Consider the following 22,249-nt stretch of genomic DNA (forward strand, 5'->3'; position numbering starts at 1 on the left):
TAAGGAGGAAGCCTCAAGTAGTACGAGACATGAGGAGCTGTCTTTAGACATACTGACTCTGAATAGAAATGAAGAAGAGAGAAGTTGCACAAGTTGGGCACAGGAAATGTCAGACGAAGAGAGGGAAGCCTTCCCGGGGGAAGAGAGGGATAACGTATGTGGTCCAGAGGGATTTTCTTTTATGGATAAGGGAGTAAGATGGTTGGATTTAAACATGCCTGTATCTAAGGCATCAGAGCCATTGACACAGTCAGACCGACCTAGGGGGCAACCCCATGGTGAGAGGGGGGTTTCTCTGCCTTATGTAAGCAGGTTAAGATCATTTCCAGGTAGACGGCGATGTGGGAATATCACCCCCGCGGTAGATAGACAAATGATGAGAGATGAGAATGAGTTTGGAGCTTTGCAGTTTAGAAAAAGGAGGGACAAGACCCCAGTATATACCATGGCCCCAAATGAATAGAGATAATTTAAGGTGCAAACTCCCAAGTTTAACTCCAGGTGCTGGGAAATGGATACATGAATTAGAAAAAATGACAGGAGGAAATACATTGGCTATAGAGGACATTAAGGGTCTTCTAATCACCATACTTGGGGAAAGAGCTGACAGTGCATGGACACGGCAGGGTACCCTGGTGTGACTACAGTCAACACCGTGCATGATGGAGTGCCATTCAGTAACTATAGGTGGCAGTTTGGAAAGCACTTCGAGTACTATATCCGGATACGTCCGAAATGGAGCTTTAATGACGAAAAAGATGAAGGAAGGAGATGACCCGTTAGTTTACATTCAAAATTTCCAAGAATCTTGGGCACACGAGACTCGCGAGGCTTGTGGAAAATCTATACCAGTATTTTATCATATATTATGCCAAGGGCTGCCAGAGCAAGCACAAAAGCAGCTCAAGAAATTTGTGGGTATGGAAGCAAAACCGTGGTCGGAAATCCAGCTGACCATTGTGCATTACTGCAGAGTCTTGCAGGAAAAGAATCGCAAAAAAGATGATACTCGGAAAGGCGACAAAGCAAAGTAGGTGCAGAAAAAACTGTCCAAGTACGCCATTGAAGGGGCAATGTTAACTAGCGTAGACGGATCAAACTCGCAGCAGCAATGAACATGCCACAGGTGAATAACCAAAGGCAATTTGATCAAAACAATAGTGGATAGGCTCCGCAAGGATGGGGATTTCGAGGAAGAGGTTGGCAAGGTAATCAAGGGAATTGGCAGAATAATCAGGGAGGCTTTCAAAATAATCAAGGTGGGTTTCAGAATATGCAAAACTGTAACCAGAATATGCAAAATGGGCAGATAGGTGGAGCACCGCCTATATGTTGGACGTGTGGAATGATAGGGCATTATGCTTGCATGTGTAGAAGCCAATGAATGGTGCAAAATTACCAATTTTTCGAGAGGGGGATGTCAAATCCACCTGCATATTCACAGCAGAATGGAGATGGATTTGCACAAAATCAAACAGCACAGCAGCAAGTGCAGAGAGTGCAGCAAGGCTTGCAAGCACAGCAGATAGCAGGTAACCCACCGCAAGGACAGTCGCAGAAATCCCCTACGCAGCTTCAGCAAAACACAAACACAGGACAGGTATCAAATCCCAGAGTAGGGAGTGTCACAGGTGATGGAGGGAATACTTCTACAAATAATGGGACAAGGCTGTACCTGCAATAGGAGAGCTCACTGGGAGACCTGATATGTTCCTTACTATCCGTGACACCAAACCCTCATGAGGAGCCAAGGGTGGATATCAGTATAGGAGGCAAGAAATGTTTGTTCTTAGTGGACACGGGTGCAACACGCTCATGTATACAGGAGGGTACATTTTCAATGTCTGGGAATGCCATGAATACTCAGGGATTCAAAGGAGCAACAAGTAGAGTTCCTTTCACCGAAGAATTACCAGTCTCTATAGGAGAATGTGACATGAAGGTGCCACTGCTTTTTTTGAGGCAAACACCTGTTAATATATTAGGGCGAGATTTGATGACTAAGCTAAATATGACAATCTCGTTTACTGACGAAGGCATAATATGCTCAACACCAGGAATGCCTTATTTAAACGTGTGCAAAATGATCATTGCATTTGCAGGCCGAATGGCTATGAAAGCAATCCCATTAGAACCAGAGATATTTCAATACGGGGTACGCATTATGTTGTCTTGGCTGCCAGGACTAGAAGGCAGAACGAGGAGAACTCCTGATTATTTTTTATTTAGGCCAAGAATACATATGCTTGAAGAAAAGGGACAAGTATTTCCCTTGATGATACAAGCAGCCATAGTGTGAGGAGAAATGACTTTGCTTGATGGATGTGATGATGAGGGCAGACATTGGTGTGACACGAGAAGTTTACAGATTGACTCACGTTACTGATGAGGATCTGTTTGAAGATCATCCATCTGATGACGAGGTGATATTTGAAATGAACATTACTTATTGGGTGAGAGTAATTAAAAGAGAAGTTCCTCAGAGAATGATGCTAGCACAAAAGCGTCCTGAATATTTTGCCGAAGACATGGCGAAAGTGCCAGTTTCACTATGGACCACTGGCCCCCCTACTAAAGGGGGTTGGGGAAGCGAAGATTAAATTAAAACCAGGAGCAATTTTACCTCGAGCACGACAATATCCCATGTCTCGAGAGGCAGAAAGAGGTATCTTTAAAACGATCTGCGCCATGATGGACCAGGGTATCTTAGTGACATCAGAGGCACCATGTAATATGTCAGTGTACCCTGTGAAAAAAAGTAAGGGGGGGTCATGGCGTTTAATACAGGACCTTCGCCCGATAAACCAAATTGTAGAGACCGAGTTCCCTCTAGTCCCTAGCCCGTCTACAATTTAATGTAATATACCTGTTTATGCACGATATTTCATGGTGATTGACTTGAAAAATGTGTTTTTCTCAATCCCATTGCATAAGAATTCACAAGATCTGATGTCATTTACTTTCAGAGAAGTTCCCCTGAAAAGCACTCGTTTGCCTCAAGGGTAATGTGAGTCCCCATCAATTTTCAATAGAGTCCTTCAGATGGATTTGAGCAATATTGCCTTAGAAAGCGTTGTGTTGCAATACGTAGATGACATTTTAGTTTGCAGCACCACAGAGGAAGAGTGCAGATGCAATTCTGTTCAGCTGATGATTATACTTGCTGACAGAAGATATAAGGTTGACAAGGAAAAGTTACAATATTGTTAACAAGAATTGTTGTACATCAGCCAATTGATTTCACATGAGAGAAAAAAGGTTACCCCTGAAAGAGTTGAGGCTATTTTAAAAACAGCCAAGCCACACACGATAAAACATATGCATAGCTTTTTGGGACTATGTAATTATGTCAGAGCATGGGTCTTTGACTACAGCTCGTATACAAGGCCTCTCTTACAGGCCTTGAAGAAAGCACAGACAACAAAGGAAAAAAAACGTGTGGACTGAGGAAATGGAAGAAGGGTTGGATGAAATGAAAAAAGCAATTTAGGGATTCCTAATTATGCAGAGGAATTCTTTTTATTCTTGCATACAGGTGGCACTGTTATGACAGCAGTACTCACACAGAGAACCATGTTGGGGTACAAACCCCTTGCATACTACAGTAGAATCTTAGAACCAGTAATGAGAGGTCCTTTTCCATGCAAACAAAGTTTGGCAGCCGCCGCGTTCGCCATAGAAAATGCTACAAGCATAGTGATGGGATGCTCCATGACGTTATTTGTTGAGCACACACTATTTGCCATTCTAGAGAAACCGAAAGGCACATTAACTTCTGAAAGGGCTTCTGCCTATGAGGTAGTTATATCGAATCCAGCGATCAAAATAGTTTGATGTAAAATAGTGAATCCAGCTATGTTTATAGCTGAGCGAATGACAGAAGGAGAGCCTGTACACGATTGCACGAACTATGAAGAGTTCTGTGCTGAGCTCCCTAGAATAAAGGAGAATGCATTAACAGGGGGAGATATTGTTTTCATTGATGGTTCTTCGTGGATCGATCAAAATGACGGGCAGAGATATACAGGTGCCGCTGTGGTAAAGCACATGGCTAATGGGGAATTTCGGGTGCTTGTTAGTACTCAATTGCCATCTCAATATTCAGCACAGGCTGCAGAATTATTGGCGTTGATACTCGCGCTCGAGAATCATGCAGACCAGTAATTAGCAGTGTACAGTGACTCTGCCTATGTGACTTCAACAGTTCACGCAGGACTAGCGTGTTGGAAAAGGAGGGGCTATCTCCAAGAGGACGGCACACCAGTGCAACACACCACCTTATTGGACAGGCTTATTAAAGCACTACAACTCCCAGTAAGCATTGCAGTCGTTAAATGTGCAGCACATACTAAAGGGACAGATTTTATCTCACACGGAAATCAAGCAGCAGATGCTGAGGCCAAGAGTATAGCAATCACAGATGAAGGGATGATGAATGTTGAAACTTGTGATGTAAATGAAAGAATGATTGTAATGATGGCTGTAGCTGAAGGATATAACCATTTGTCCAAAACTCAGATAGTAGAGATCCAGGGGGAGGCACCTCAAGAGGAAAATAATTTGTGGACGTGAAGCAGGTGTTCTTTAAACCCCTCTGAAGCATTAAAACCAGTGATGCCTATAGCCTTATTAAGGGTGGCGCTGGAACAGCTACACTACCCCGCGCACACAACTAGGGAGAATCTTGCTGTAACTATTGCTGAGGAATCATTTCTGCCGAATTTAATGGAGCATGTTGCATTTTTTATGGTAAACTGTATTGTGTGCCAACAATTCACGACTGGGCATACACTGCGCACAATTAGGGTAGTCATTCTGAGACCCAATGGCCCTTTTCAGCACTTGCATATTGACTGTGTCGACATGATACAAGTATGTAATGGATATAGATACTTGATGGTTGTGGTGTGTCCTTTCTCAAGATGGATAGAAGCAGGTCCATGTACACACCCAGACTCTACCTGTGCGGCCATATTTTTGGTGCAGGAAGTATTTCCTAGATGGGGAGTATGTGAAGTAATGAGGTCAGATAATGGTCCTCATTTTGTGAATCAAATATTCGAGCAGATCAGCTTGTTGCTAGGTATAAAGCACAAGTTTTCTTCGGCTTATAATCTGCAAGCAAATGGAATCTGTGAGAGGCTCAATGGCTTGCTTTTAGAAAGAATAGCCAAGTTGAAGCTTACCTTGAAGAAAGGGTGGTTGCATTGCCTACCACTGGCATTATATGCATTGAGGAACCAACCAGGTTCTGACCACCATCTTACGCCCCATGAAATCGTGACAGGGAGATGAATGAGAACACCCCTAATGCCTCCATCCAGAGTTAGAAGTGATGCTCAGCCAACAGCAGAACTGTTAGGATTGGAATTGTATAATTATTTGAACTGTATAACTTCCAGTATTTCTGTCATTTCAGGGCAGTTGCAGAGACGAGGGTGTAGGGCAGAACACAGAAGGAGATGCTTCAACAAACCAATCTGAAGAATTTTGTGTTCCGCAATTTTACCCCGGAGATGCCGTCCTACTACGTAAGCACACAAGGAAGAAGTGTGACGAGCCCCGCTTCAGCGGTCCGTTCATTGTGGAAGACGTAACACCATCTGCTGTCAAATTTCAGGGCAGGCGTGCTTGGATCTTTTTGGGGATGTCAAAATCTTCTCTGGAGAAACTCCTCTGCCTACATTCCTATGCAAAGAGACTACAAACATCGGGGAAGAACCACTGCACGTACAGACGAGATCTATGACGAGGAAGAAGGACGCAGAAGTTGACAAGTGGAAAGACTAAAGATCTTTTATTGGACTGTGGCTTGAATCTGGACACTCCATTTTAAGCTATTCATAAAAGGGTTAAAGGAAGTGAATTCGAACACTCTGTACATCTTAGTTGCAGAGTTAAGGGAAGATCTGCATTCATAAAGCCACAGTAGCTTATTAATTTGGACTGAGGCATACTCAAAGTCTTGAATAGAAGAAAGTTATAAAAGCTTATTGATTTTGTACTGAGGCATACTTAAAACCTTGATAAGAAGAGGATTATGCCAGACTCTGATTGTGGATATAGCAAATGGAAAAGGGTACAGTACCCTGATTCGTTCCACACTGGTCCTGTTCGGATTTACCTATAGTGTTGCCCAGTGATGACCTTTCTAGGAACATACTTACATATTTCAAGTTGGTGTTGCGCTCGTATCCTTCACTTGTGGGGATAACTAATCGCATTCCTGCTTTTATTGAAGATCCTAAAAATGAAGAAGTTATAAAAAGAATGCTTATAGTCATTACTGAACAATTCTTGCAGCTACCTTAGTACAGTGAGGAGAGTACAAATGGCCCTATCAAACAAAGCAGCTCATAGACTAGTCAGTGTGGTGTTTTTTCATCTGATTGAGGAGTACTCGGATCTTGTTGGGAGGCACACTAATGTGTGCTCATTTCTGAGGGATCTGAGAAACACTGCAAATCTGAATGTAATCTTGGAGGGTATCATCATCCAAGTGAGCATCTATTCTGAGTGAAATAACAGGTCGGTGTAGAATCTTTCCTCTGACGGACAGATCGAGAAGTTCCTGATAAAAAGAGAACTTTGGCCCCCACTGAAAGAAGGTCAACATGTCTTCAGGACTGAAGCAGATTTGAGGCATAGATTGGGAGTTAATCTATGTCATAGAACTTGTATAGACTTACTAAGGTTGTTTTTCTTCATACTAAAGAGACATCTACATTTTGGCTAGTCAAAAAACTGGTTCCAGAGATACAGAGAAAATGTGTTATTGTCATCCACTAAGCAGACAACTGATCAAGGACGAGTTACAGAATCAAGACAGCAGCTTCCAGAAGCAATTCACAATGCAGAAATATTAAAGATTACATTTTTCCTTCCTTAGATAATCAAGATGGGAAACTTCAACAGTAATGTGGTTTTACCCAACGAATGCTCCTATTGTCCAAGAAGTCAATGTTGTAAGGTGACGTATCTTTGCGTCATCTACACTTGCATTGTATTTATAACCATACTGCTTTCACTGGCTGTGAGAACTGCATTTTATATAGGTGCAAATGGAGCTCAGACTCCTGTGTATCTTCCTGAGCATAAGGAAAATGTACGTGTGGAACTACGAGGCAGCCTAGACGCTAGGTAGTCATTCCTGTTCCAAGAAAAGATAGCAGTGTTAAGGATTTCAATCAGGGAATACACCCTGGTCTCAGCCTATTATGCACTGCACAAATGAAATACTTATTTTATGTCTATAGGTTCAATATTCTGAGTGATATGCCACTCATATCACACCCCTTCTCAAAATATCCCCAGGTCACAATGGACCAGGAATCAGGCTGGTTCGTAAAGGTAATATTTATTTATTAAATCAAAACATATACTTTTAATAGGGAGCAGCAATCACCAATGTGGTGACAATAAAAAATAGGTAGGTATGTAAGGCAGTTAAATTAACTTTTAACAACACAGAATATAAAACTCAGAGAAAAGAACAGTTTTGGCTTGCTTGTTTGGAAAGATAGCACTTCAGTTAGGATTTCCCCCTGCAAAATTCCTCAACTCACAAATAAGCAATTCTAAACAGATGTAAGGGAGCAACAGGCATTCAGGAATAAAGAACAGTCAACAGAATTTGAATATAACCTTCCCTCCCCAAATAAGAGAGAAAAACGGTTTGGAAATCTTACACTTTTAAAATTACATTCGGAAATGGCTTAGCAAAACAATGAAAAGTGTGCAAAAGTCCTTAAAACAGTATGGATTTCTATGGGAGCAACATGGGAAAGATACTAACAAATTAAATACTTTGAATCTTGATGGAAGTTTGGAAATAATTGAAATTGAAAATCACACGTGTAAAACTTTGCAGAAACGCGAATTCCAGCCTAAAATTCACTAAACGGTTTTTAAGAACAAAAATGAAGATAAAATCGGCGCTAACACTAGGAATCACAGAAAGTGTTGCAATAATAATTCTGACAGCATTACAGGTTCTTAAGGTAAAGATAGGATGGTTTAAAGATTGGTATAGGACAAGGCAAGGCAAGATATGCTATGGTTTACTATGATTCTTATTAATACTTACAGTCCACTTTAATTTAAGATTTTGGACCGTCAAGGGTTCTGGTCATCACATGGATCCGGTCTAACAAAGGACAGCAGGACACATCTGGCGGAATAGGGTCAGCTGAGTGGTCCTGGTCACCTGGACGGCACTGGGCTGCACTGGTTACTGGAGACCGGAGATCAGTGGGATGGCGAGCTTGGAGCAGGCCAGCCTTTACTAGTAGCAAGCCAGCTGGATCAAGATGCTTTCCTAGAGTTTAGGGATTTGTTTCAGAATTTGGGCCTAGCTGAAAAGGAGTTCAGCAATGCAGAGGCCTTGGCTTTGCAATGAAATCAGGAATCAGGAACAAAGATGGAGGATTCAGGAACAAGGTGCAACGCAGAAATCAGGATGAAGTCAGGAATCAGTGTTTGTTGTTTGCTGGGAGGTTCCCTTATTTAGCATGCCAAATTATATGACAGGGGCAGGCTTACAACCCACACCCATGACGCTATGATTGGGCAAGAGCATAATTTACGCCTTGCTTTTTGCTGATTGGATGACAGAAAAAGGATGTCATGTTTATGGGAAAATATTTTATAATGACTAGAACCTCCCCTAGCCACTGGGAACCAAAATCTAACTTTCCCACAAATACATATTTATGTAGTTATGCACTCTAAGAAAATCAGATATATAAGTTACATATTTTGTGGGTCACATTTAAATCCAACTCCCAAGCTGTGGGACCTGGTTTAGTCTTCCTGTTGAATTTTAGCAATTTTAAACCATGAAAGGTTTGGCCTAACATCTCCCAATTCGGTACATATATGTGCTATTACCCCTAGAATATGTGTACACAATATTATATTTGCAACATTAATAGTTTCTGCACAATTGGTTATTCTTTGTAACTTCTGTTCCTTATGCAGTAAGAAGTTCTACCAAGTTTTCAAATGAATAGCATAAATTCAGATTTAGATGTATGCACTTTTCAATTTTTTTCTCATTCTTGCTGCCAAGTTAAATGTCTTGAAGTTCAGTTGCAAAAATAAGCATTTTAAACCCAAAAGTAACATGTCAGTTGTTTTTTCTTTTCTTCAACTGTAAGCACATGTCAAATCCTTTGAAGTTGAATGAGGGGCCTCTCCCTGGAGAGTGGAGCTTCTTGCCCCTCCCCTAGAAGGGTGAATGTCCAAGCTTTCTATTTATTTATTTATTTATTTTTTATTTTTATTTAAAATGTTTTCACATTTGTTTTACAAAAAATTCTTACATCCTTCATGAAAAAACAAAGGAAAGGTGTGCAGTCCTAAAGGTTCCTGAGAAGGGAGAGAGAGAAAAAAGAAAGAATAGAAATGCAAAACGGAATGAATTGGTCTGTTTCTAAGCTTTCATAAGGTCAATGTTCTGCAGTCACCGCGATAGACTCATGCGTTCTCTCTCCCTTCATTAAACGGTTCCACCAGAGCTCCTCATCATAATGAGATATGTCCTTGAACAGATGTAACATATGAGTCAGTCTCTCTTTCTCCAAACATGTACAGTCCAGAAGGAGATGTCTGGTGGTTTCCTTTTGTTCCTTCTTATGACAGAACCGACATAAGTGAGAGGTCGAAATCCCTCTGATGGCTCTGACTTTGTTTGTAGAAATAATGTTCAAACGAGCTCTCATAAACGTTTGCCGGAACTGACGGTTTGGAAATATCCTCAGATAAGGTCTTGTATCATTCAATTTCCTACTTGCCAATAGAAGATGCAAAACTGACTTGTACGCTAAAACAGACTCTTGGGTTCTTATCCAATCCCATGTTTCCAGTTTCGTAGTCACTTTTGTTGGATTATTTATGAGTTAAAGTTCTGTGGATCCTATATCATTCAGGATATCCTTGGCTTTCTGTGCCCATGATTTCTAAAGACTAGAATTCAGGTCATACAGTTCGCTATGGATGATGTTAACAATATTTGGGCGTTTAGGAATAATCCATTTTCTGAAGAGACTTAGACGGTTTCTGTCTTGGATGGCGCTTAAAGATGAAACTCAGAGTTCCCTTCTGATCAGGACCATTGGGGTTGATGATGGAAGATTCAACAAACTCCACCAAAAGAGGCTTTCAAGTTTCTGCCATAGATCGTCCGGAAGAGTTAAGAAAGCCTCTGTTCCATATAGAATCGCAGGAACGACTTTTGTTCTGTGAAATTGAATAATTGGTTGTAAAGAAAATTTACAGAATTTTCTTTCGATTCTCTTAGCCTGGGCAATTAGGCGCTTCATCTTCTCCCACAGTTTTTGTTGCATGTTCTTGTCTGTGGGGTTGTTGCTTAAAGTGACCCCCAAGTACTTAAATTCTTCCACCGTCTGAATTTTAGCTCCCTCCAGAAGCCAAGTAAAATTGGCCTTTACTTTGGACGATTTTTGGAATATCATAATCTGTGTTTTTGATGTATTGATTTCCAAGTCGTTGTTTCTTATATACGTACTCAGATTGTCCAACTGCCTCTGAAGGCCTATTGGAGTTTAGTCTAAGATGATTAAATTGTCCGCGTATAAAAGCAGCAAAATCTTAGACCCACCCAATTTCAGCAGAAACAATCTGACCTGAGGCTCTGTGTCTTTGAAATCCCATAGATACGCACAAAACAGGGTCGGCGCCAAGGGGCAGCCCTGCTTAACGCCTCTCAACGTAGAAATAGATTTGGTAATGGTTCCTTTTTGGTCTAGTCTTACAGATATTGATGTTTCTGTATGCAGAGATTGGATTTGTTCAAAGATAGAGTCTGGGCATTTGTTTGTTTTTAACTTTTTCCAGAGAAGCTCCCTGTTGACCTGGTCGAAGGCCTGGACCAGGTCAACAAAGGCCACATAAATTACTATTAACTAGGGATCCGAAGGTTTTTAACAAAACCTGATTGGAATGGATCAGTGACATTTGCTTCTGCAGCCCAAGATTGAAAGAAGTCCAATAACATGGATCCATAGAACTTGCCAATGACGTCAAGCAAGGCTATTGGTCTATAGTTCTTAGGATTATCTCTAGGGCCAGCCTTGTAGATTGACACTATGGTTGCTTTTTTCCATGATAGAGGTATTGATTTTGTTCTTATGATTCTATCAAAGACCGCTCTAACGAACACCGCCCATTGTCCTGGGGCTTGTTTTAGATGTGCATTTGTCAAATCATCCGGGCCTGGGGCTCTTGAATTTTTCAATTTACGGATTTTCATTTCAATGGATATTATATCAATAGGTAGCGTCCGCTCCACTTCTGGTTTAGGCTAAGGATGTTGGTACTCTAGATTAGGATTTTTAAAGAGTTCTATGAAATGGGACGTCCATTTCTGTTCACCAACGCAGTTGTATAATGTATTTGCCGTACCGTTTGTTGATGATTTTATTATTCGCCAGAAGTCCCTTGAGTGGCGGCCATTTAACAACCGAAAAAGCGCTTTGGCATCTGTTTGCTACATTACCATTTGTGCACTTTTAACCAGTTTTTATAGGTCTTCTTCGCCAAGGCTGTCGACTGTAAGTCCTTTATGAACTTTGTTTTCTTTGCCAGATGGAACATTTTCCTCAGTTTCTTCCTCTCTTCAACCAAAACCTTGTCGTATGTATGGCGATAGCCAGTCAAGTTAGACTTTGAGATCTTAACCATGTGCCTCTACATATTAAAATGTTGTGCAAAGTCTGGAGCAGTTTGTGTTTTATTTATGTCAAACTCTGTGTATATTTCAATCAGGTCAACCACGTCACTAGCTTTAACTTTAAGTTTTATTCTTCCCCCAGATTCTTCAATTTCAGACTGCATCCGCCTTCTTATCTCCTGAAACGATGTCCACGTAAATTCCAACAGTTTGTGGTCACTGTTTTTGGTGGATACAACTTGAAATTTAGTGATGTGGCAAAGGAGTTTGCGGTTGACCAAAATGTGGTCTAATGTCGCACTTGTATTGCCTTTTTCCCAAGTTGGAATGAAGTCTTCCTTATTTCCTCTTAAGGTATGAAGGTTTAACATATAATACTGTCACATCGTGGGGTAGATGGCGAGTCTGGGATCGGTATCGACACTGTCCGCCATAGATCCTGCCGTCACGTTCCTTTCTCCCCTACGTGCTTGTAGGTCTAGTCTTTCTCCGCTCGCGTACGCGACCGGGAGCTTTTAGCCTTCTGCTTTCGGGTCGCGTACGCGTTGCAACGCTCCCTGGTTGTCCGCTTGCTTTTGCCTCTCTAGGAAGCCTTCTGTGTTACCTCCGCCCGTCCCTGCAGTTTCTTCCTCCCCTTACTTTCGTTCCTTTTCCCCTTTCTTCCCGTCTCTCTCTCTCTCCCTCTCCCTTTCCTTCGTCCCGTCTTCCCTTCTCTTTTTTTTTTCTATCTACTTTCGCCATTCTACTCCCACTCTGCTCTACCTTCCTTCCTCTCGCCTGCTATTAGGTCTGCCTCTGCCTTCCGCTGTTGTGGAACATATTATCTTCCCGTGTACCGACCTTGCCTGCTATTTTGGACTGCCTCAGCCTCTCGTTGTTGTGGAACATATTATCTTCCCGTGTACCGACCTTGCCTGCTATTTTGGACTGCCTTAGCCTCCCGTTTTTGTGAACTGTTCCTCTTCCTGTGTACCGACCTTGCCTGCTATTTTGGACTGTCTTCACCTTCCGTTTCTGTGGACATTGGTCCTTCATGTGAAGCTTACCCAACCTGCTTACGGATTACAACCTGAAATCTTCCACTAGGGTTTTTTTGTGCCTTTGGCTTTTTCCCCTTATCCGACGGTCACGGAGGATCTTTCACCGCCTTACCTATACGGTGTCGCGGTGGCGTCCTTTCGCGGCCGTCCATATCTTCATAAAAAAAAGGAGAAACCAGGGAACAAGGAAGGAAAGAAAATCAGGAAAAAAGACAGAGGTGAGGAGGAGGGGGAGGATTTTGAGACTGAAACTTCATTTGAAGAAGAGGACATTGCTGACCTTTGTGATAGTTTGCAACGCCACAATATCAAAATGGCAACCCCTCAACAGATTCAAGAACTGATAGCCGCTGTACAGAACCTGAACTTAGAGGTTCAGAACCTAAAAGGTGCCAACGCTGCTTTACAACAGCGGGTGACAGAAAGAGAGCGCCTTTCAACAGATCTACCTCCTCTTCCTTTAGTCTCCGGCAAATTCGATGGGGCCCCCAAAAGGGTCAAAGAATTTTTGGACGCTTGTAATCTTCACTTTTCTTTTCGTACGCAGACTTTTGACTCTGATCACGCCAAAATTGGCTTTATGATTACACATATGACTGGCAATGCCCTTGCTTGGGCCACCCCTCTAGTGAACCGAACCGACCCTGTGCTGCGAGATTATAATGCCTTCAAAACTTTGTTACAACATACCTTCTTACGGACAGAGAGTTCTTATTTGGCGTCTGAAGATTTACTGGATATACGCCAGGGCAATTCGGATTTGCTTACTTACATCACGAACTTCAAGCAGGTTGCTTCTGAAGCAGGATGGCAGGAACAAGCTCAGTATGCAATCTTTCGACGTGGGTTGAGAGAGGACCTCAAAGATGAACAGGCCCGGATCGCTCGTCCAACAACGTTTGATGATCTCGTGACTGCTACACTTCGTATTGATTTTCGTATGACTGAGCGACGTGCTGAGAAAAGGAAATCCAAACCCTATGTGTCTCTTCCTTTGGATCCCCTTCCTCCCATCCCTACATCCTCTGCAAGATCCAAAAGAGAAGAACCTATGCAGATAGGGACTACTCGTGCTCCACTTACACCTGAGGAGCGAAAGAGGCGCAGAGAAGGAAACCTGTGTATGTATTGCGGGGCTTCTACTCATCTACTTAGGGACTGCCCAGACGTCCCTCCAAGACGGTCGGGAAACGGTCGCCCTCGGTGAGTGTCAGGACTAACTTCCGAGGGGCTTCTGCTGGTCCTTATGTTACTCTTTCGGTCTCTACGCCTGCGATCCCAGAAGATGCTCGCCTCATGATTCTATCGGTAACTCTATTACTGGGCGACTCGGAGATTCAGGCTCAGGCTCTATTGGATTGTGGCGCCGCCGGCAATTTCATGGATACCTATTGGGCCACTCAGAAGTGAGTGCCTCGCATTGCCAAGAAGGAGGACCAGAAGGTGGAGGGGGTCGACGGCGAACCTTTAAGCTCTGGCCTAATAACTCACACCACGGAAGAACTAATGATGTCGGTCCAACAACATACTGAAAAGATCTCATTCGACCTTATCCGTGCAGCCCACTTCCCTATCATCCTTGGGATAGGCTGGTTACGGAAACACAATCCCAAAATAGATTGGACAAAAAATCTCCTTAGTTTTCACTCTGCGATCTGTAAGTCTGAATGCCTGCCGGAACCTAGATTCGAGGTTGTCAAGACATCAAGTTGTTGTGAGTCCAGAACCGTACATTGTCTACCCACCTATCTTCAAGAGTACACCGAGGTAGTCACAGAAAAGATACCTCTGGAATTGCCTCCACACCGTCCTGAAGACTGTGGGATTGATCTCATGCCAGGGGCCCTGGTCCCCATTTGTCGGATGTTTCCCCTGTCTCTGGAAGAAAGACACTATCTCAGGGAATATCTGGACAAAAATCTAGCCAACGAACTTATTAGACCGTCAAAGTCTCCGGCAGGGGCCTCATTATTCTTCATACCCAAGAAAGAGTCACAAGAGCTACATCCCTGCATAGATTACCGGGGACTAAATAAAGTAACCATCAAAGACCGATATCCCATGCCTCTCATAACAGAGATAATTCAAGCGGAACATGGCTCCACCATCTTTACAAAACTTGACCTAAGGAACGCCTATCACTTACTTCGAGTCCAAGCAGGAGATGAGTGGAAGACTGCCTTTCGGACTCCATTCGGGCTATTTGAATATCAAGTAATGCCCTTTGGCTTAGTCAATGCTCCTTCCATATTTCAACGCTTCATGGATCGCCTATTCTCAGATCTACTATGCCATACTACCATCGTCTATCTGGATGACATTTTAGTGTTTTCTCGGACACCAGAAGATCACAAAGAACATGTCAGAGAAGTCTTTCAACGTCTCAAAGACAATCATCTTTCCGTCAAACTGAACAAATGTGTTTTTTCTGCATCCTCTATCTCCTATTTGGGGTTTATCCTTTCCAGCAGGGGTATCTCGATGGACCCACAGAAGGTCACATCTATTCTAAATTGGCCTTCGCCGAAATCAGTAAAGGAAGTACAGAAGTTTCTAGGTCTTGCTAACTTCTATCAGAAGTTCATTCCAAACTTCTCCCATAGAGTGTTACCCATCACATCTTTACTTAAGAAGTCTTCTATGCTGTTCACTTGGTCTGCTGCAGCCGAGGAGAGTTTCCATCTTCTCAAAGAAGACTTTTGCTCCGCTCCAGTTTTACGGCAACCGGATCAGGGTCTTCCTTTCATCCTGGAGACTGATGCTTCGGCAGCCGCAGTTGGGGCAGTCCTACTTCAAGCACATAACAAACTCGAATATCCTGTCTTTTATTTTTTGAAAACACTCAACTCTAGTCAAAAGAATTACTCAGTCATCGAACGAGAACTACTTGCCATGAAACTGGCGTGTGTCGAGTGGAGACATCTGTTGCAAGGAGGCATTTTTCCATTTACCATCAGAACTGACCACAAGAATCTGCAAGTGTTGAAGCAGTTTGAGTGTTACAACACCCGACAAGCAAGATGGGCACACTTTTTTGCACAGTTCGACTTCAACATCACATACATTCCTGGAGAACAGAACTTGGTGGCGGACGCACTGTCTCGTCGCAGTGATTACCTTGCAGAGACAGAAGGCACCAGAGAATTGATGTTTCCCAAGACCAAACAGATCGGAGAACTATCTACGTTCCTTAAGCAAGTCAGAGATACTTCTAAAGGAAATTTCGAAGGGGATCTTCACCCCGTCGATACCAAGTACGACATCAAGGATGGGTTCTATCTGGTAAAGGATAGATTGTATCTACCCACATCGGACCAGAGGAAGACGGCGCTGTTATGGTGTCACGATTCTAGGTTTGCAGGACATAGAGGCATCAAAGGAACCCAGGAATACCTCCTAAGGCACTTTTATTGGCCTAACCTGAAGGAGGACGCCAAGGAGTATGTACGGTCCTGTCTTATTTGTCTCCGCAACAAAGTGTCACACCAAAGACCCATAGGATTATTGGAGTCCGATGACGTTCCTGCAGGTCCTTGGTACACCATTTCAACAGATTTACTCGTCGAGTTACCCAGGTCTCAGGGTTGCACTTGTATCATGGTGGTGGTAGACTCCTTTTCCAAACTGGCTCACTTTTCCCCCCTATCTGGCATTCCCTCCGCTGCTGAAATGGCAGAGGTTTTTCTGAAAGATGTATTTCGCCTACACGGAATACCCACTAAGATCATTTCCGATCGGGGAAGCCAATACACCTCACGCTTTTGGAAGACCTTTTGTGAGAAATTGGGCATAGAAAGAGCCTTATCTTCGGGTTTCCACCCTCAGACCAATGGTCAGACAGAGCGGCTTAATGGAACCCTCGAACAATATCTAAGATGTTTCATCAACCTACAACAGGACAATTGGGTTCCCCTATTACCCTTGGCCGAGTTCTCATATAACAATTCCGTCCATTCTGCACTTGGTATAAGTCCTTTCTTTTGCACCTATGGCTATCATCCACATTCCATTCCACCCATCTCTTTAACCTCCTCGCACATACCCTCGGTGGATTCTTCCCTTACTCACATTCAGAAGGTTCATGTTGAGGCTAAGTTGAGCCTCCAGGAGGCACAAGATCGTTATAAAACCCAGGCTAACAAACATCGCAGACAAGTCCCAGGGTGGGAAGTAGGATCCCGAGTCATGCTGTCTACTACATATTTACCCCGGTGGGTACACCCCTCTAAATTCTCTCCCAAGTTCTTAGGTCCTTACAAGATTACACACAAAATAAATCCTGTTGCATTTCGCCTTCAACTTCCTGTTAGTCTCCGAAGGGTTCATCCCGTATTGCATACGTCTCAGTTAAAACCCTTTGTAGAAGATATCTGGTCCCGGAAGTCTAAACCCAATCATCTGCCTACTGACCCTACACAAGAAGAGTATGAAGTCGCTCAGATATGCGATTCACGATATCATAGGGGCAGATTAGAATATTTGGTAAAATGGAAGGGATACCCATGTTCAGAAAATACTTGGGAGCCAAAATCCCACATTACTGCCCCTCGATTGTTACGTCAATTCCACCGTTTTCATCCAGGGAAACCGGGGGGAGTGTGCTTTCGGAGGGGGCATACTGTCACATCGTGGGGTAGATGGCGAGTCTGGGATCAGTATCGACACTGTCCGCCATAGATCCTGCCAACACGTTCCTTTCTCCCCTACGTGCTTGCAGGTCTAGTCTTTCTCCGCTCGCGTACGCGACCAGGAGCTTTTAGCCTTCTGCTTCAGGGTCGCGTACGCGTTGCAACGCTCCCTGGTTGTCCGCTTGCTTTTGCCTCTCTAGGAAGCCTTCTGTGTTACCTCCGCCCGTCCCTGCAGTTTCTTCCTCCCCTTACTTTCGTTCCTTTTCCCCTTTCTTCCTGTCTCTCTCTCTCTCCCTCTCCCTTTCCTTCGTCCCGTCTTCCCTTCTCTTTTTTTTTTCTATCTACTTTCGCCATTCTACTCCCACTTTGCTCTACCTTCCTTCCTCTCGCCTGCTATTAGGTCTGCCTCTGCCTTCCGCTGTTGTGGAACATATTATCTTCCCGTGTACCGACCTTGCCTGCTATTTTGGACTGCCTCAGCCTCCCGTTGTTGTGGAACATATTATCTTCCCGTGTACCGACCTTGCCTGCTATTTTGGACTGCCTCAGCCTCCCGTTTTTGTGAACTGTTCCTCTTCCTGTGTACCGACCTTGCCTGCTATTTTGGACTGTCTTCGCCTTCCGTTTCTGTGGACATTGGTCCTTCATGTGAAGCTTACCCAACCTGCTTACGGATTACAACCTGAAATCTTCCACTAGGGGTTTTTTGTGCCTTTGGCTTTTTCCCCTTATCCGACGGTCACGGAGGATCTTTCACCGCCTTACCTATACGGTGTCGCGGTGGCGTCCTTTCGTGGCCGTCCATATCTTCATAAAAAAAAGGAGAAACCAGGGAACAAGGAAGGAAAGAAAATCAGGAAAAAAGACAGAGGTGAGGAGGAGGGGGAGGATTTTGAGACTGAAACTTCATTTGAAGAAGAGGACATTACTGACCTTTGTGATAAATACACCTTAATTATTTTTGCCCACTTGATTCCTCTCTTGCTTGCCACATTGTTGTTCCTTCTGTGACGTCTGGGAATGATAAGTTTAGATCACCACATATTATTAGATGGGCCAAATCATGTTCCAAAGAAATTTCCTGAAGGATGTGATTCGCTTTATGTAGAAATTGTTCATCACTTTGGGCCATAGGATTCCAGTAAGAGTTGAATATTATGATCTCCACTGCAGTGGGGCGGGCCTGATAATGAGAGCTCCCTTCCCACTTTAGTTGGAGGACTTGAAAAAATAAGGATGGTTCGATCACCTTTATAACTTGAAGTTCATTATGTGACCTTACCAGGGTCAAAAGGCCTGAGGATGAACGGCCAAAAAGACCCTTTATTGCAGGTGCCAAATAAGTTTCAAATCCATCCATATATGGTTGGTCCCTAAGCCATGTCTCTTGGAGACATAGTATATCGTAGTCTCCCAAGTGGACATCAGAGGGCCTCAGTAAGTGGTCGAAACCTCTTGTGTTCCACGAGCCAAATTTCAGACGAGTGCTCTTTCTGTTGGAGGTCACAAGTAGATCTTCTATAATTTACCCTTCCTGGAATGGCTAACTTCGATTTCCAGAGACAAGGGCTCTCGAGATCCAGGTCCATTGCTTCCCTTCCTTTGATACAGCTAGTTCTTTCTCTCTGTGTTGTTTGACGATTGCTCCCTGGCTCCGCTCTTCTGGTGCAAAAGTTATCGTCAGTTTCTTCAGAGGGCCTTTGGATATTCTATCCACGTTCAAGCGGCCAAAGTGTGATTTGGTAACGTCTGTTTCAGAAAATATTTGAGTTCCTGTCAAGGTCTTATCAGGAGGAGCACTTTCCCCTTCGATTGAAATGACAGAATCAACGTCTTCCTTTCTCTTAATCTGCTCGTAATCCCTAACAACTGTTTCGTTACCGTCTCGTTCTTGTGCTGGAACGAGACATTGTTTTATGTTTACTATGCGAGTACTGTGAGGTGGATGTCTTTGGTTTAGGGGTCAACTTAGAGTCCAGAAACCTCTTGTTGGTGCCACATTCAGTTCGGTCATAGCCTAAAATAATGAAGCTTTCCACCGCTTGCAAAATTAGAAGGCGCACCACCAGGGAAGGGACATGTAAGTATACGTTATCCAGTTTGCCTTTGTATCCAAACTCCACAATTTTTATATCCTCTGTTCTGATTACTCTTAGTGAAGGAATACACTGGAACTGAGCCATGATGTTCCTTCTGTTTAGAATCACTTTATCTGATTTTTCTATTGCCTTCACTTGTAAGTTTCTTTCACTTTTTATTTTTTCCTTATAGGTGAGCCTTTCCCCCTTTGTTTGCTCTCTCTCTTAAGTTTGTCCTTCTGTGGCCTTTCTGTTCACTCCTTTTTTTGTTGTTTTTTTTAATATTTTGCATCGTGGTTGTTCGACCTATACCTTCCAACTCTGGGGAGTGAGGACCTGTGCTTCTCACCCCACAGGGAGTCTTCGTGACAGTCGGCGGATTCGGTGTTAACGATATCCTTGGTCCTTGAGTCCACAAAGGACCAGTTCTTCTTATGAGTTATGTGTGTCGGGTTCCCTTGATGCGATAAAACCGCCTTTTCCCGCCTTTCAGCGAGAGACATGAATGGTGGGGAGTGAGAGCTCTGTTCGTCTTTATTAGACTCTTTGAGTGGCTCTTGTAAGAGTTTATTAACCTCCCCCTGACAATAGAGATCAGACTCCAGATCTTCATTTGAATGAACCGATAGATTCGTCAGGTCTACGGAGTCATTACCTGAGTGTTCCGTCACTCGAGACGCTGGTGTTTGGATTTGAGTTAAGTCGACGTGAATGGTTTTTAGTGTAGGTGTTGAAATCAGTTTTTTTTTAATCTCTTATTTGTGCTAGGACTGAGAGCGCTCTTTCGTCTTCACTTTCATCGGTCTGGTCAACAACTAAAGTATCGGGTGTCGATTTTTCCGTAAAAGTTATACTCCTTGCTACTGATCCTTTAGTGTTGGTCAAAGGCCTAAATACCGGGTATTTGACATCTTTAAAAGCATTCTGATTCTGTAATGAGTGGGGGAGCACTTTCTCAATCTTGTCAGTTTTTGTCTCACCGTTCAGCTTCAATACAACCCATCCGTTAGGCCTTGTTTTTAAAAAAAAATTTAGCTTCATGAGATTTGCATCTTTTCCGTCTGTTTTCCTTTTTTCCCTGTTGTGGGAGGGTGACAATATATGGAGTGTGCTTTTCTTAGTAGTTTTCACGTTAAATTTGCTTGGTGGAAGTAGATCTTCTGTACAGATGACATTTGGTAATAATATTTCCGTCAGTTGCATCTCCTTCGTCAAAAGTGTTTGAGATGATCTTGGTAATCGGATCAAGTTTTCTGTTTCAGTACTTTGATCCTTTGTTATAACTTTATTTGTATCTCTGTTGTGTGACGTTTTGTTGCATACAAGTTCTTTTTGGTTTTCACATGCCCTGATATATCCTTCCAGATATGTCATTTTCATATGTGTCATTGCAATGAGTGTGGAATGATCCTTAAGAGTGTCATTTATCCCCTCGTAAAGTTTTGAAAAAGGCGCCAATGCGATAGTGATGGTTGACATCAGAGCCATCAAGTCCGTTTTCTTTAAGCAGACTCCTTCTCTGTCAAATCTGACACTCTTGATGATGGATGCCTTCTTGATGGTAGATGTGATGATATGTTAACGGAATCCAAACTGCTGCTAGTTCTAGGCAGAAGGTCAATTGGCTCACTTGCCGAGAGCCGCATTGCATCTTTAAGTGCTGGTATATTCAATTGGGCTAGTTCTTTCAGGTGGCCTTCCTTTGTTGAATCTAATAGAGGGACTATCACCAGCGCTTTCTCCATCGCTACTAAAGGTGTCTGCGTGTCCTGCGCACTGTTCTTGTTGGCCACAAGAACCTCATTGGAGCTTTGGTTCATTGGAGGAATACTAATACCAATGGTGGTTTTGTCACTCATCAGCGACAAAGGCGAAGGTTGTTTTTGTAAGATCGTCTTTTCCACAGTGACTTCCTTAACAGTTGGATCCCGAGCCACCTCTTTGCATTTAGCCCCCTTATTCTGCGGGGTATCTGGGTATGGATTCACAATGTTATTTTCCAGACAAGACTCTGGTAAATTGACCGATTCTTGACCCTGACGAGAGCACGATTGCTCATTAGAAGGATCTTGCTGGTTGTTCCTTTCTAAGTTTGTACCCGCCTGGTTCCAGATTGGAGTCAATTCAGCTCCTTGTAATATTTCCACGTCCGATAGTTCACCAAGAGCATGGCGCTCGTCATGTTTCTCTTAAAAAAGAAGTGCAGGAGTGCTGAGTCTTCAGGTACGTTCTTTGGCCTAAGATTATATTTTTGTAAATTCTTGATGATTTATCTGCGTCCTCCATTAGTCTGTGGAGTGGCTCCTTTTTCTTAAGAATTACTGGCAGGGCTCCACGTGTTTTCCCTTTTTTAATCATTGGTTTAGCGGTCTTCTTTTGCGTTAAATGATTTCTTCTTAAGAACTGAGGTGTTTGTTTTTTTGTTAAAGTTGTTGTTTTCTGGTTAGTTTGAAAAATGTCCACGTCTGTCGAGTTTAAACATTTTCCAGACTGTATGATGACATCGAGGAGTTCAGTGTGTTCAAAGACGTTGTTTAAAGAGTGCAATGTCTCTTTAAGAGATTCTGAGTTATAGGTGAGGTCAACATAGTGCGAGCCGACCTCTAGTGAACTTAGTGACAGACTCCCAGTTTCCGTTGTTTTGGGAGGGGGATGAATATCGATTGTCACATGTATTTTGTTAATGCACTGTGGGTCCAAAGCCAAAGACAGTGGTAGTTCACACACCCCAGGAACTACAGTGCCCGAGGCTTCATGCGAGCTCGATGGCGATTGCACTGCACATGCCCCAACCACAGGTGCTTCTGCGGG

This window comes from Ambystoma mexicanum, chromosome 2q, assembly GCF_040938575.1.
Source record: "Ambystoma mexicanum isolate Mex_15411 chromosome 2q, UKY_AmexF1_1, whole genome shotgun sequence".
NCBI classification, from domain to species: Eukaryota; Metazoa; Chordata; class Amphibia; order Caudata; family Ambystomatidae; genus Ambystoma; species Ambystoma mexicanum.